Source organism: Lepisosteus platostomus, unplaced genomic scaffold (genome assembly GCF_059453375.1).
Source record: "Lepisosteus platostomus isolate fLepPlt1 unplaced genomic scaffold, fLepPlt1.hap1 Scaffold_80_H1, whole genome shotgun sequence".
Lineage (NCBI taxonomy): Eukaryota > Metazoa > Chordata > Actinopteri > Semionotiformes > Lepisosteidae > Lepisosteus > Lepisosteus platostomus.
Genome location: NW_028291692.1, coordinates 295,531 through 306,864, shown reverse-complemented (window position 1 = coordinate 306,864; position 11,334 = coordinate 295,531). Strand labels below are relative to the sequence as shown.

At 45.8% G+C, this 11,334-nt stretch overlaps 7 non-coding genes across 7 annotated transcripts; 5 read left to right on the top strand and 2 right to left on the bottom strand.

Moving 5' to 3' along the window:
* Nucleotides 1-494: 494 nt before the first annotated feature.
* LOC148631165 (U4 spliceosomal RNA) lies at nucleotides 495-636 on the bottom strand. The gene has a single exon (XR_015934898.1). It is a non-coding gene; the product is annotated as a U4 spliceosomal RNA (small nuclear RNA).
* A 115-nt stretch (nucleotides 637-751) lies between these two features.
* LOC148631164 (U5 spliceosomal RNA) lies at nucleotides 752-864 on the bottom strand. Its single transcript, XR_015934892.1, has one exon. It is a non-coding gene; the product is annotated as a U5 spliceosomal RNA (small nuclear RNA).
* A 2,217-nt stretch (nucleotides 865-3,081) lies between these two features.
* trnag-ucc (transfer RNA glycine (anticodon UCC)) lies at nucleotides 3,082-3,153 on the top strand. The gene has a single exon. It is a non-coding gene; the product is annotated as a tRNA-Gly (tRNA).
* Nucleotides 3,154-4,327: 1,174 nt separating this feature from the next.
* trnak-cuu (transfer RNA lysine (anticodon CUU)) lies at nucleotides 4,328-4,401 on the top strand. Its single transcript has one exon. It is a non-coding gene; the product is annotated as a tRNA-Lys (tRNA).
* A 1,174-nt stretch (nucleotides 4,402-5,575) lies between these two features.
* trnar-acg (transfer RNA arginine (anticodon ACG)) lies at nucleotides 5,576-5,648 on the top strand. Its single transcript has one exon. It is a non-coding gene; the product is annotated as a tRNA-Arg (tRNA).
* A 1,935-nt stretch (nucleotides 5,649-7,583) lies between these two features.
* trnar-ucu (transfer RNA arginine (anticodon UCU)) lies at nucleotides 7,584-7,656 on the top strand. The gene has a single exon. It is a non-coding gene; the product is annotated as a tRNA-Arg (tRNA).
* Nucleotides 7,657-10,115: 2,459 nt separating this feature from the next.
* Nucleotides 10,116-10,197, top strand: trnas-aga (transfer RNA serine (anticodon AGA)). The gene has a single exon. It is a non-coding gene; the product is annotated as a tRNA-Ser (tRNA).
* The last annotated feature ends 1,137 nt before the right edge of the window (nucleotides 10,198-11,334 follow it).

Here is an 11,334-nt window from a genome sequence, read left to right as displayed (position 1 = left end):
GCCGAAACAGTGCGTTTTTCCAAGCCATTTGACAGAGCCCGCCCACTGAAAACTGCAGCAGATCGTGTAAAGACGTTCAACTTTGTAACTACTGCACGCACAGGAAGCAGAATAAATTCGTCTTTTCAAACTGTCAAAGGTTTGCTTTGCGAATGCTGCAGGACATCGCACAATCTCTTTTGAATGGGGACAAACCATTTCTTATGGGGCGCATTAAGTACAGACGTTTAAAAAGCTCCACTCATGCCGACGATGCAGCATGAAGAAGCGCAACCTAACGTTTGACAGACAAAAGCCGGGCGCCGCTACGAGCAATATGAAATCAAACTGACAGCACACGGCGTTTCGCGCTGACTCAAAAGTGATCTCGACAGACGCTGTTCTCTGCATAACGCTGAAAGAGCTAAAGAGCGTTTCTGTTGAGACGTAACAAGCTCGTTTCTTTCTACCATGATGTTACCATGACAAAATCTGTCTTTAAACACCTTCCTCATTCTCTGACGAGACTGTCAAAAATTGCTTTCGCCGATTGCATTGCAAACCAGCGGAAGCGGGGTATTGGGAAAAGTTTTCAACTAGCAATAATCGCGCCTCGGCTAAACCTCACAGGCTACGATACTGCCACTGCGCAAAGCTGACGGTTGCCAGGCAACCGTGGGGATCCTATGGAAATCGTTATCAATCATCTCATGGCATGTCGTTGCTGAAATGCTTCATATTTCTGTTTTCTCTCTTTGACCAGCCCAGCTGCGCCCCACCCGAAGGCAGGGAAGCACAAAAATTGCATGGAATTCATGCTCCTCTCCACGGAAATCTTTAGTAAAAGGCGAAAGATTTGTACGAGATGAAGAGAAACCAGAGTGTGTGGCTGCACAGCTTCAGGAGCCCAGGCCGCCTTCAAAGCCTCTGACCTGCCGGTCGTGGTTGGCAATGCACCTGGCCTTACAAATGAGCCAGTGGGGCCCGTTCAGCTCCGGGCTCATCGCCTGCGGCTCTCGGCTTGCGGGCGTGTCCAATCCGTGCGATAACTCGGAAAACACCCGGCCACAGTGTGCAGGAAACGACGCACTCTGGGAAGCCGCTATGCAAAGCTAGGTCCCAAGATCCCCTGCGGCCGGACACTTCCCGCCCCCCAAAGAAAAGAGCGCCAATCAGACGGCCGGAGACCGAGGACTCGCAGAGCAGACGGCCACAATCGCCATAATTAGAGCCTAACCCTAACCCTAACCCTCGGAAATCTGTGGCGTTTAGCGTGACATAGTCTTGCAAGCATCGTGCTGTCTAACTGCAATACTATACCGCTGGAGGAAACAGTCCATCTGGCCATGAAACTCATTTGAACGTCTAGCTACAGCAACTAACTATATCATGATTTATTCAGGATGTGCGGAATTAGCACGTCCCGGAGACAGCTTCCGAAATCGTGAGCATTCTCTGGTGGTAGGGGCGTTCAAGATGGCGCTCAGGGGTGGGAGGTAAAGTTTAGTGGTTGAGGAGTTTTTTTTGAGTTTTTCATGACCTGAATGTTAATTTTTGCTTTTTTTGACTACTGAAAAATAAGGACTTAACAGTAGTTGTTTAAACTTCAGTTATAACTGAAAGAAAAAAAAACGATTTTTTTTAGATTTAAGAATTTCGATATGAGTAACACTGAGAAAAGAAAAGAGAGTGCTGGGTCTTCAAAGGAGAAATCTAAGATACCTCAATCGTATATGTTTAGCACTACAAGAAAATTGATGGCAACTAAAGGGAAAAGTGAAGCAGCTGGAGGGGACGTGGAAAGAGTGCTGGAGATGCGCTCGTACGCGAGCGCTCGCAGCCCAAGTGAGACTCAGAGGAAGAGCCGGAGTCCCTGCCCAGCACACCTGTGAAAACCCCGGCAGCCAAGAGAGGAAGGGGCGAGCTGACGCTGGAGGAGCTCCAGACCAACATCTTCAACATGATGGCACAGAGCATGGGTGAGCTGAAGGAAATGATTCGATCTAATACAGTCGCAATCGAAAGTCATAAAAAGTCCATGGACTGTGTGTTTAAAGAGGTTGAAGACTTAAAGAGTGAAGTAAAAGTTCTTAAACAAGTAAATACCAAACAAGAAAAGCATATTAAAGAACTTGAATTGAAAGTGAACGATGTAGATAGATACCGTCGATGATGGAATTTAAAATTATTTGGAGTTAAAGAGGAACGTGATAAGGACCTTGTTGCAACAGTGAAGGGTATCTGTAAAAGGACCCTGCCGGACCAGGAGGACGTAATATCGGCCATTGACTTTGTTCACAGGCTCGGGAGAGCGAACATGTCTGAGCGAACTGAGTAAGTGCACCCCAGATCGATTATAATACAGTTCACCAAGAGGACGGCGAGGGACATGCTGTGGCGAGCGGCGAGGGGGAATGAGTATTTGAATGGGAACAAACTGAGGTTTGCAGAGGACCTGTCTGCCGCGGACAGGAGCACCAGGAACCAGCTGTGGCCCCAGGTTGAAGCTGCCAGAAGAGAGGGGAGGAGAGCCTACTTTGTGGGAGCGAGGGCCTTTGTGGACGGGAAGGAGATTTGCTCCCAGTGACTGCTCAGTTAATGATTATGTTTGGTTTTATTTGTTATACCAGTATATACTAGTGTTTCTTTAGTGTTAGTTTGGAATGGTGTAGTTAAGTGTTAAGGACTGTTATAGTTCTGGTTCTTTGAAAAACTCAATAGTTTAGACAGTCTTAGAGTTAGTTATTTGCTTTTGTGTATGTCTTTCTCATGAATGCCAGAGGTACTCGAAATGTTGTTAAAAGAAAAACTGTGTGCTGAGTTTTATTTTTTACAGGAAACGCATGCATGTTGAAACTAAAGTTTATAAATAATTGAGAAATATTAAAGCAAGGAAAATATGATACGTGTAAAATATACAATTTGATCACATAATTACTTAATTACCTCTGGTAGTTAAATGCTTTTTTCTGCTGTGTTTTTTTTCTCTTGTACATGACTCTGATCCTCTTGTTGTATTTGTATTTGTAAATTCTGTGTTTAATAAAAAAATTTAAAAAAAAAGCATTCTCTGGTGGTGTCCTGCAGGCTTCCTGCGGGCGTGCATTGGTGGTATAGTGGTGAGCATAGCTGCCTTCCAAGCAGTTGACCCAGGTTCGATTCCTGGCCAATACAGTGGCGAATGTTTTCAAATGCTGTCATGAGCCTTGGGTTGTGACTAGCAAAGCGAAGCCTTTTGAAAGAGCTAAAGCACTGCAAAACGGAATTGAGGGAGAATCTTACAGGGGATTCTGAGCGGTGTCTGCCTACACGCAGTCTGATACGGGTGCTGAAAGCTTGAGCTACTCTCAATGTCATGCTGCCTTTCCCCGGAGTAAATCTGTTACATTGAAAGAATGCTTCTCGCAGGTTCAAAAAGGGACCCTTTGTTAATTGTAGAAATCAATGATTTCGAATGAATTCTGTATGCGTTAAAAGACAGCTATACACAGAAAACATGCAGGACACTGCTCATGATGTTTACCGAGCCGAAACACAGTGCGTTTTTTCAAGCCATTTGACAAAGCCCGCCCACTGAAAACTGCAGCAGATCGTGTAAAGACGTTCAACTTTGTAACTACTGCACGCACAGTAAGCAGAATAAATTCCTCTTTTCAAACTGTCAAAGGTTTGCTTTGCGAACGCCGCAGGACATCGCACAATCTCTTTTGAACAGGGACAAACGATTTCTTATGGGGTGCAGTAAGTACTGTTACTGTCACTGCACGATACCGACGTTGGCCTACTATACCATGTTCAGCCACTGCTAGAAAATGTACGGCTCTAGCACCAGAGCAAACAACAGGAGGGCCGACGTCGAACAGGCACATGTGTCAGACATGGAGAGCGATGAGAATGGGATTCGAACCCATGCGTGCAGAGCACAATGGCTTAGCAGTCCATCACCTCAACCACTCAGCCACCTTGTCGGCAAAACTGGGCTGTCCGGACATGGGTTGGCGCGCTCCAGATGATCTTTTTCTTTTTTTTCCCCTCGTACTCGAGGGTCATTTTCCTGTTCCACATGCGATTTCAACATTTTCCTTGGGAGATGTCAAGCCAGCAAGCCACTGCTGTGGTTCAGTGGCCAGTGTGGAGTTCAGTGGCCCTGTTGTACACAGAAAGCACATTGAGCTCCTTGGACATGAAAAGTTCCAGATAAAAGCCATTTGTCATCCTTTCTCTTGGTGTCGATGTTGCTATTGTATGTAAAGGTGGCAACTTGCTCAGCAAGCAGGCGGAGCACACACCGAATGCAGATGTGTCTGAGTGGTGTGTCCAAGTGGCTGCAAAAGGACAACCCTCCCGGGGCGCCGTGGCTTAGTTGGTTAAAGCGCTTGTCTCTTAAACAGGAGATCCTGAGTCCGAATCCCAGTGGTGCCTTCTTTGTTCTGTCTTCTCGAACAGAACTGGTCTTTACAGACAACTGCCTACGGCTAGACTTAATTAAATGCAAGTATTCATTTCCTGTCTTTAACGCGACTTGTTTTTCTTAAAATGGATGGAACTTGCAAAACATGAAATACAAACATTGCTAATCAGCGCTAGCGGCTGGCAAAAAAAAAGAAGTCAGCAATGTTTTTTTTCTTTAACCTTAACCCTGCTAATGGAGAAGAGTTAAACGACCGAGTCTATGCAGCTTAAACGGTGCTCATGTCGGGTTCTTAGCTGAAAGGGTGGTAAATCACGCTCACCCCAGTCCTTAATCTTTTAAAGAGGATACAAAATTGAACCTAGTCGCCACATCACATACATCCTGTTCAACGATAAAAAGGTGACAGCTATCCTCAATCCAGAGTAAATCCCACGTTGAGGGCATCTTTTTTTTTTCACTTTACCGTGAATCGGGCTCGGCTGCACAGAGGAGAGAGCAGAGCAATGAGGTCACGGGGACAGGGGAGTCACACGCTGGCGGTTTAAACACGCGGAAGAAAACTGAGGGATCCACAGTATGTGGACCCTCCGTGCGCCATCAGTCCACACTCCGGACTCTGAATCCTGCCATCCAAGTTAAGATCTCGGCGGAACCTGAGGCGCAGTTCCTTCTTAAAACGTAATCTGGTGAGCATTTCTAGAATCGTACTTGTATAGATGCAGCCTTTAATGTGTTGCTAGGTTAAAATTGATGACTTCTTGAACTTCAGTAGGCAACTGCCCTCTTGATTTCGGATTTAATTTCTTTATTACAGGGGCGCTTTTATGAAGACAGAGTCATGTTCAGGTACTTTGCTTGACGGAGGAAGCATATTTCGGACTCTGTGATCTGCTCACCTGGAAAGGTCTGCTGTACTACTACAAGAGAGAAGTAGAGTCTGGAAGAATGGACAATTTTATGATGCTTTGGAAGATTATGTTTTTTTTTTCTTTGAAATCGAAATGAATCAGAATATCAGTGCAAAAGACAAACTCTTGGTTTGGTTTAAAGAGATATGGTTTTAAAACAGACAAGATGTAGAAAACAGGTGTTTCTCACTTTTGGAAAAGAATGGACCGGGGGTAATATTTTACTAGTTGCAGTGCTGATCTCACTGGGTTACAGTCCTGCACTGTCACACCAGGGCCAGTGGCGCAATGGATAACGCGTCTGACTACGGATCAGGAGATTGCAGGTTCGACTCCTGCCTGGCTCAGGTCGTTTTTAAACGCATCGGGCTACTCCCTAAGAAGTCTGTGCTACTTACTGCATTGTAATCGTACCCAGTAAGAGATTTCCTTCATGTAAATGAACTGCACCTGACAGCTTTAGAAAAACACCTGGGCTCAGTACGGTGCTGAGAGCTCAGCGTTGCTGTTCTAATTAGCACGCACTGCATCGGCTATGAGCCCGAACCTTTCAATTATTCCGATCAGTAAGTCAACACGTAGTCCACATGAACGGTAGAAATATTCTCTTGTCTGTCTCTTGTTTGTATAGAACTGAATGTCCCTGACAATGTACTGTTAGTTTTAATTGAAGAACGGCATTTGTGTTCAAATATACCAGACAAGTTTACGTAACTGCTCATGCGACACTCAGTTGTAATTAGTCAAGAAATAAAGTCGAACAACAGCTGCGGGTTTGATTCTGAACGTATGAGATTGCAGCGCCTTTTACTTTCATTGACAAATTATAGAGATTCGAAGAGAGATCCTTCAGACCGGCAAGCAAACCCACGGCTATTTCGGTTTTCTATCTAGGCAACGTTGGTGTCTGCAATAGCATACATGAAAGCGTGATGCAATTTCTGTGGCTACATTTGTTGCACGTCATGCACAGTAAGAGTGTTTCTTACACCAAATAAAAAGTCAACAATTAGCGATCACGCCTTCTCCTCAGTTAACCCACTGAAACCCTTGCTGTTAACAGTTCTTTACTGCGTGCTTTACCAGCACCTACATATCGTGTCGGTTCTTTCAGCTTTATTCATTAGGTTTTCAAAGGCATAAGTAGAGCACCAGAGGTTCGAACGCAAAATGCGTGGTTATCTGAAGAATTGATTTCCACGGCAGCGGGTCCAAACGATTTCGCGTTGTTATAGTACCAGGAAAGGAGAAGCGGCACTTCGCCTCTGCCGCGCAGGCACAAGGCGACGTGCGGCAGACGCCGGATTCGGCAGGTTTCGACTCTGCGCGGGGAAACCCCAACGCTTTTCGAGCCCATCACCTTAACCACTCGAGCACGACAAATGCGAGCTCAACGCCGCCGCATTCCTCCTATAATCAAACACGGACTGCGAGGTGGCTGCGGAAACCTTTTTAAAGTTGGTCTTCGTTAAAAAAAATACCTTTCACAAGATTCGTGCCGGCAGACAGACACGCCTCAGAGGGTTTAAGGCTGGCTTCACGTTCAAATGGTAAAGTCCCCCAGTCCGGATGTCAAAATGCAACTGGCAGACAGAAAAAACATCAACAAACCAAAAATGTGGACAAGGATTTTACAAGCTGCACCACACTGCACTTTCAAAAGCATTTACATTCGTGTTAGACGCAGGAATTGCCTTTGATTTGCGCGCTTACAAACGCCATGGAAAACGAAACAAAACTAAAGCCCTCAGCTCCTGCACTTGATTATAATGCCGTTACGTGTCGAAGCAGGAATTTACGTCATCCTACCACTGCAACACGGGGAATAGAGGGAAATGAGCACAAGCTACGAATTGTCTCTAATCAGTCCCTACAGTTGTAAGGCGCCTGGAAGCGTGCACCCCCATCATTAATCTTTGCGCATCTGTGCAAGGTAAACTGTTTAAGCTGTTTAAGGCTTAGAAGCAGCTGACTGTTTCACTACCTAGCTGATTACTGTCAGTCAGGGAGCTCAGAGGTGAAAAGCCTGTCTGAGAGACAATTCGCCGTCGATCAGTTCAATATGTTCCGTACCAGCTCGGCGCACCTGAGATCATCTTGGTAGCCGTGTAGCTCAGATGAGTGAGAGCGTGTGTGTGTGTACCACCGTGATTGGATGCCGGTCCTTCTCAGGTCACAGTAAACCTTCTGCTGCCTAACTTCCCTAATTTTGGGGATCCCTTTGAAAAAGCAAAGGAAAACTAAACTGGCTCTTCATCAGCGTGATCGACCCAACCCAGTGTGCCCCAGTGGCCTAATGGATAAGGCACTGGCCTTCTAAGCCAGGGATTGTGGGTTTGAGTCCCATCTGGGATGCTCCTGTCCCATTTTGAGCATACAAATGTCCTTGTGATTTGCAAAGCTGCAACCCCACCTTACTCAGTGAGCGTCTCTGCTTTTCTCTCACATACAGTTGGGAGAAAAACTTTTGTAAACAGCCCTTCAGAATGATGTGGATTTCTGCATGAATGGCTCCTAACATGTGATCTTATCTTTATCTAAGTCATAATAATTAATAAAGAGAGTCTGATTTCACAAACAACACACGCCCAACATTTGACATTGCTGTTTCTTTATTGACCAAATGGTTTAAACAATCAAGGTCATTGATGGAAAAAGTACGTGAACCCTTATATTAAGGAGCTAGTGGAACCTCCTTTATGACAAAAACCTCAACCCCCACTTTCTGTAGCGGCTTGTCAGACCTGAGCAGCGGTTAGGAGGTATTTTGGCCTATTCCTCTATGCAAAACTGTTTCAGTTCATGTATATTTTTGGGATGTCTTGCGCTGAATGGCCTGCTTCAGATCACGCCACAGCACTTCAATGGGATTGGGGTCAGGACTCTTACTTGGCCATCCCAACATACGGAATTTCTTCTGTTTCAGCCACTCTGTTGTTGATGTACTCCTTTGTTTTTGTCATGCTGCATGACCCAGCGTCTTTTGAGTTATAGATCACAGGCAGACACCCTGACATTCTGCTGTAGAATTTCCTGATACATCTCGGAATTCATCGGTCCCTCGATGATTGCAAGCCGTACAGCCTCCGCCATGCTTCCCAGGTGGGATGAGGTTTTGGAGTTGGTATGCGGTGCTTTGTTATCTCCAAACATAACGCTGTGCACATTTACCAACAAGTTCAACTTTTGTCACGTCTGTCCACAGAACATTGTTCCAGGAGTTGTGGAACATCCATGTGGTCTTTAGCAAACTTGAGAGGGGCAGTGGTGGTTTTTTTTGGGGGGAGAGCAGTGGTTTCCTCCGTGGTGACCTCGCATGATCACCACTCCTGTTCAGATTTCTTCTTATGGTGGACTCATGAACACAGACGTAAGACAAAGTAAACCACCTGTTTGCTAGATCCCATCCCCACTCAGCTAGTCAAAGATTCCCTCGAAGGACTGGCAGGACCTATAATTAGTATGATGAATGCATCGCTTGCGTCAGGCGTCGTACATGATCAATTTAAGGTAGTGGTTCTTAGACCGCTCCTTAAGAAGTCAAATTTGGATCCACAAGTTCTTAACAACTACAGGCCTGTCTCAAAGGTCCCATTTCAATCTAAAAGTCTTGAAAGAATAGTTGTTGCCCAACATCAAATGGATTCAAATAATATACTTGAGAAATTTCAGTCTGGTTTCTGAAACTGCATTAACAAGAGTCGTAAATTATATTCTCTTAGCTACTGATGCGGGGAATGCAACAGTGCTAGGAATGCAAACTTTAGGTTGCGCTTCTTCATGCTGCATCATTGGCATGAGTGGAGCTTTTTAAACGTCTGTACTTACTGCGCCCCATAAGAAATCGTTTGTCCCTGTTCAAAAGAGATTGTGCGATGTCCTGCAGCGTTCGCAAAGCAAACCTTTGACAGTTTGAATAGAGGAATTTATTCTGCTTCCTGTGCGTGCAGTAGTTACAAACTTGAACGTCTTTACACGATCTCCTGCAGTTTTCAGTGGGCAGGCTTGGTCAGATGGCTTGGAAAAACGCACTGTTTCGGCTAGGGAAACATCATGAGCAGTGTCCTGCATGTTTTCTGTGTATAGCTGTCTTTTAACGCATTCAGAATTCATTCGAAATCATTGATTTCTCCAATTAACAAGGATCCCTTAAATGATGAGTCAAAGTAACATCTAATCGGATTAGTTTCCTTAGAGCTGGTTCAGAGTTTGCTCAAGAGTTTACCTTTCACAGATGAGCAAAGAAGAATGTTGGGGGTGCACGCTTCTAGGCACCTTACAGCTGTAGGGAGTGATTCGAGACGATTCGTGGCGTGTGCTCGTTCCCATATACCATACGCACCGGCGTGCAGTGCTAGGATGACGTACAATACCGCTTGGGCACGTAACGGCGTTATATGCAAGTGCGGGACGTGAGGGTTTTCGTTTGTTCGTTTTGTTTTGCTCTGCTTTGCTTTGTTTTGCTTTCCATCGCGTTGGTAAGAGCGTAAATAAAAAGGCGATTCCTGCGTCTACCACTAATGTAAGAGCTATTTCAAGTGCGACGTGGTGCGGCTTTTCAAATGCTTGTGGGCATTTCTCTGTTGTTGATTCTTTTTTTGTGTGTAACAAAGTGGCATTTTCATGTCCGGACGGGGAGACTTTATCATTCCGACATGAAGCCACCCTTAAGTCCTCTGAGGCGTGTCTGTCTGCAAGGCTTGTATTTTGGAAATGTTTTTTTGAAACGGAGAACGACTTTGAAATAGGCTTCCGCCGGCGCCTCGCGATCCAGGTAAGATTGTAGCAAGAACGCAGCGGCAGCGGGGCTTTCTGTAGTCGTGGCCGAGTGGTTAAGGCGATGGACTAGAAATCCATTGGGGTCTCCCCGTGCAGGTTCGAATCCTGCCGATTACGTTGTCCGCCTCCAGTCGGTGTGTTCCGGTGCAAGCAAAGAAGCGCGCCTCTTTGCTGTTCCTGGTGGTCTTAAAACGTCCAATCGCTTGTACCCGCTGCCTTGGAAATAAATTCTTCAGCATCCGCGAATGGCATTTTGCAGCTGGAAGCATATGTCGACGCTTTTTGCACAGAGCACCAAAAAAGCGTCTTTTTTGAAGGCCCAGGCACTGAGCATTGGTGGTTCAGTGGTAGAATTCTTGCCTGCCACGCGGGAGGCTTGGGTTTGATTCCCGGCCAATGCAGTGGCTTTTGCAACGAGCGGCTCCATCACTTGCATCCCCTTGCAACTCGCAACTGAAAACCCACTGAAGCTAAGCAGGTGTGAGCCAGGTCAGTACCCGGATGAGTGTAAGCTACAGGGAAAAACAAAGCTTCCAGCTGGAAGCGGTGTTAATGGTGCCCGCGGGGGGGCGCTCACCCTGAGGTCTGTGCGGGTCCCGATGTCCCAGCATAGTGACGGAGACGCTGTGTTGTAAAAGGGCGCTGTCTTTCGGATGAGATGTAAAACCGAGGTCATAGTGCTCTGTGGTCATTAAAAATGACCACCAAAACCTTTGACAAAAGCTCTTGGTAATTGATGGTCTTCAATAACGCTTCTCCTTTAGGTACATTTTAAATCAGCTGAAAAATGCTGTGAAATAGGGGGACACTTCAGGCCAGTGTAGGATTTGGGTTACAAGAACCATGAAACTGCACGAGAAAGCCCGTACACTGAATTACACGGCTTTCTATTCAAAGGAGGGCAAAAGAAATTCCCTGAGTTCGATTTTTTGCAGCACAGAGAGGACCACCGTCGTGAGGTCGGTTAGCTCAGTTGGTTAGAGCGTGGTGCTAATAACGCCTAATCGTACGGGCCAGGTCCTTTTCTCCTTTCTTACCAAAGCTGTTAGGTTCCTTTCCGTGGTGAGATGGGTTGTCATGCAACGCTGCCACATAGTGCCGACAGACAAGAGTGTTGCGGGAGAAGAGAAAAGTGTTTGAAGATTTAAGAGTGTCTTAGGTGGATTCAAAATCAAGTGTCACAAATGCAAGTGGTTGGATTTCCAATGTTTAATATGGTAAAAATATGCAGAAGTTATCTGCCGGTCATGGCAC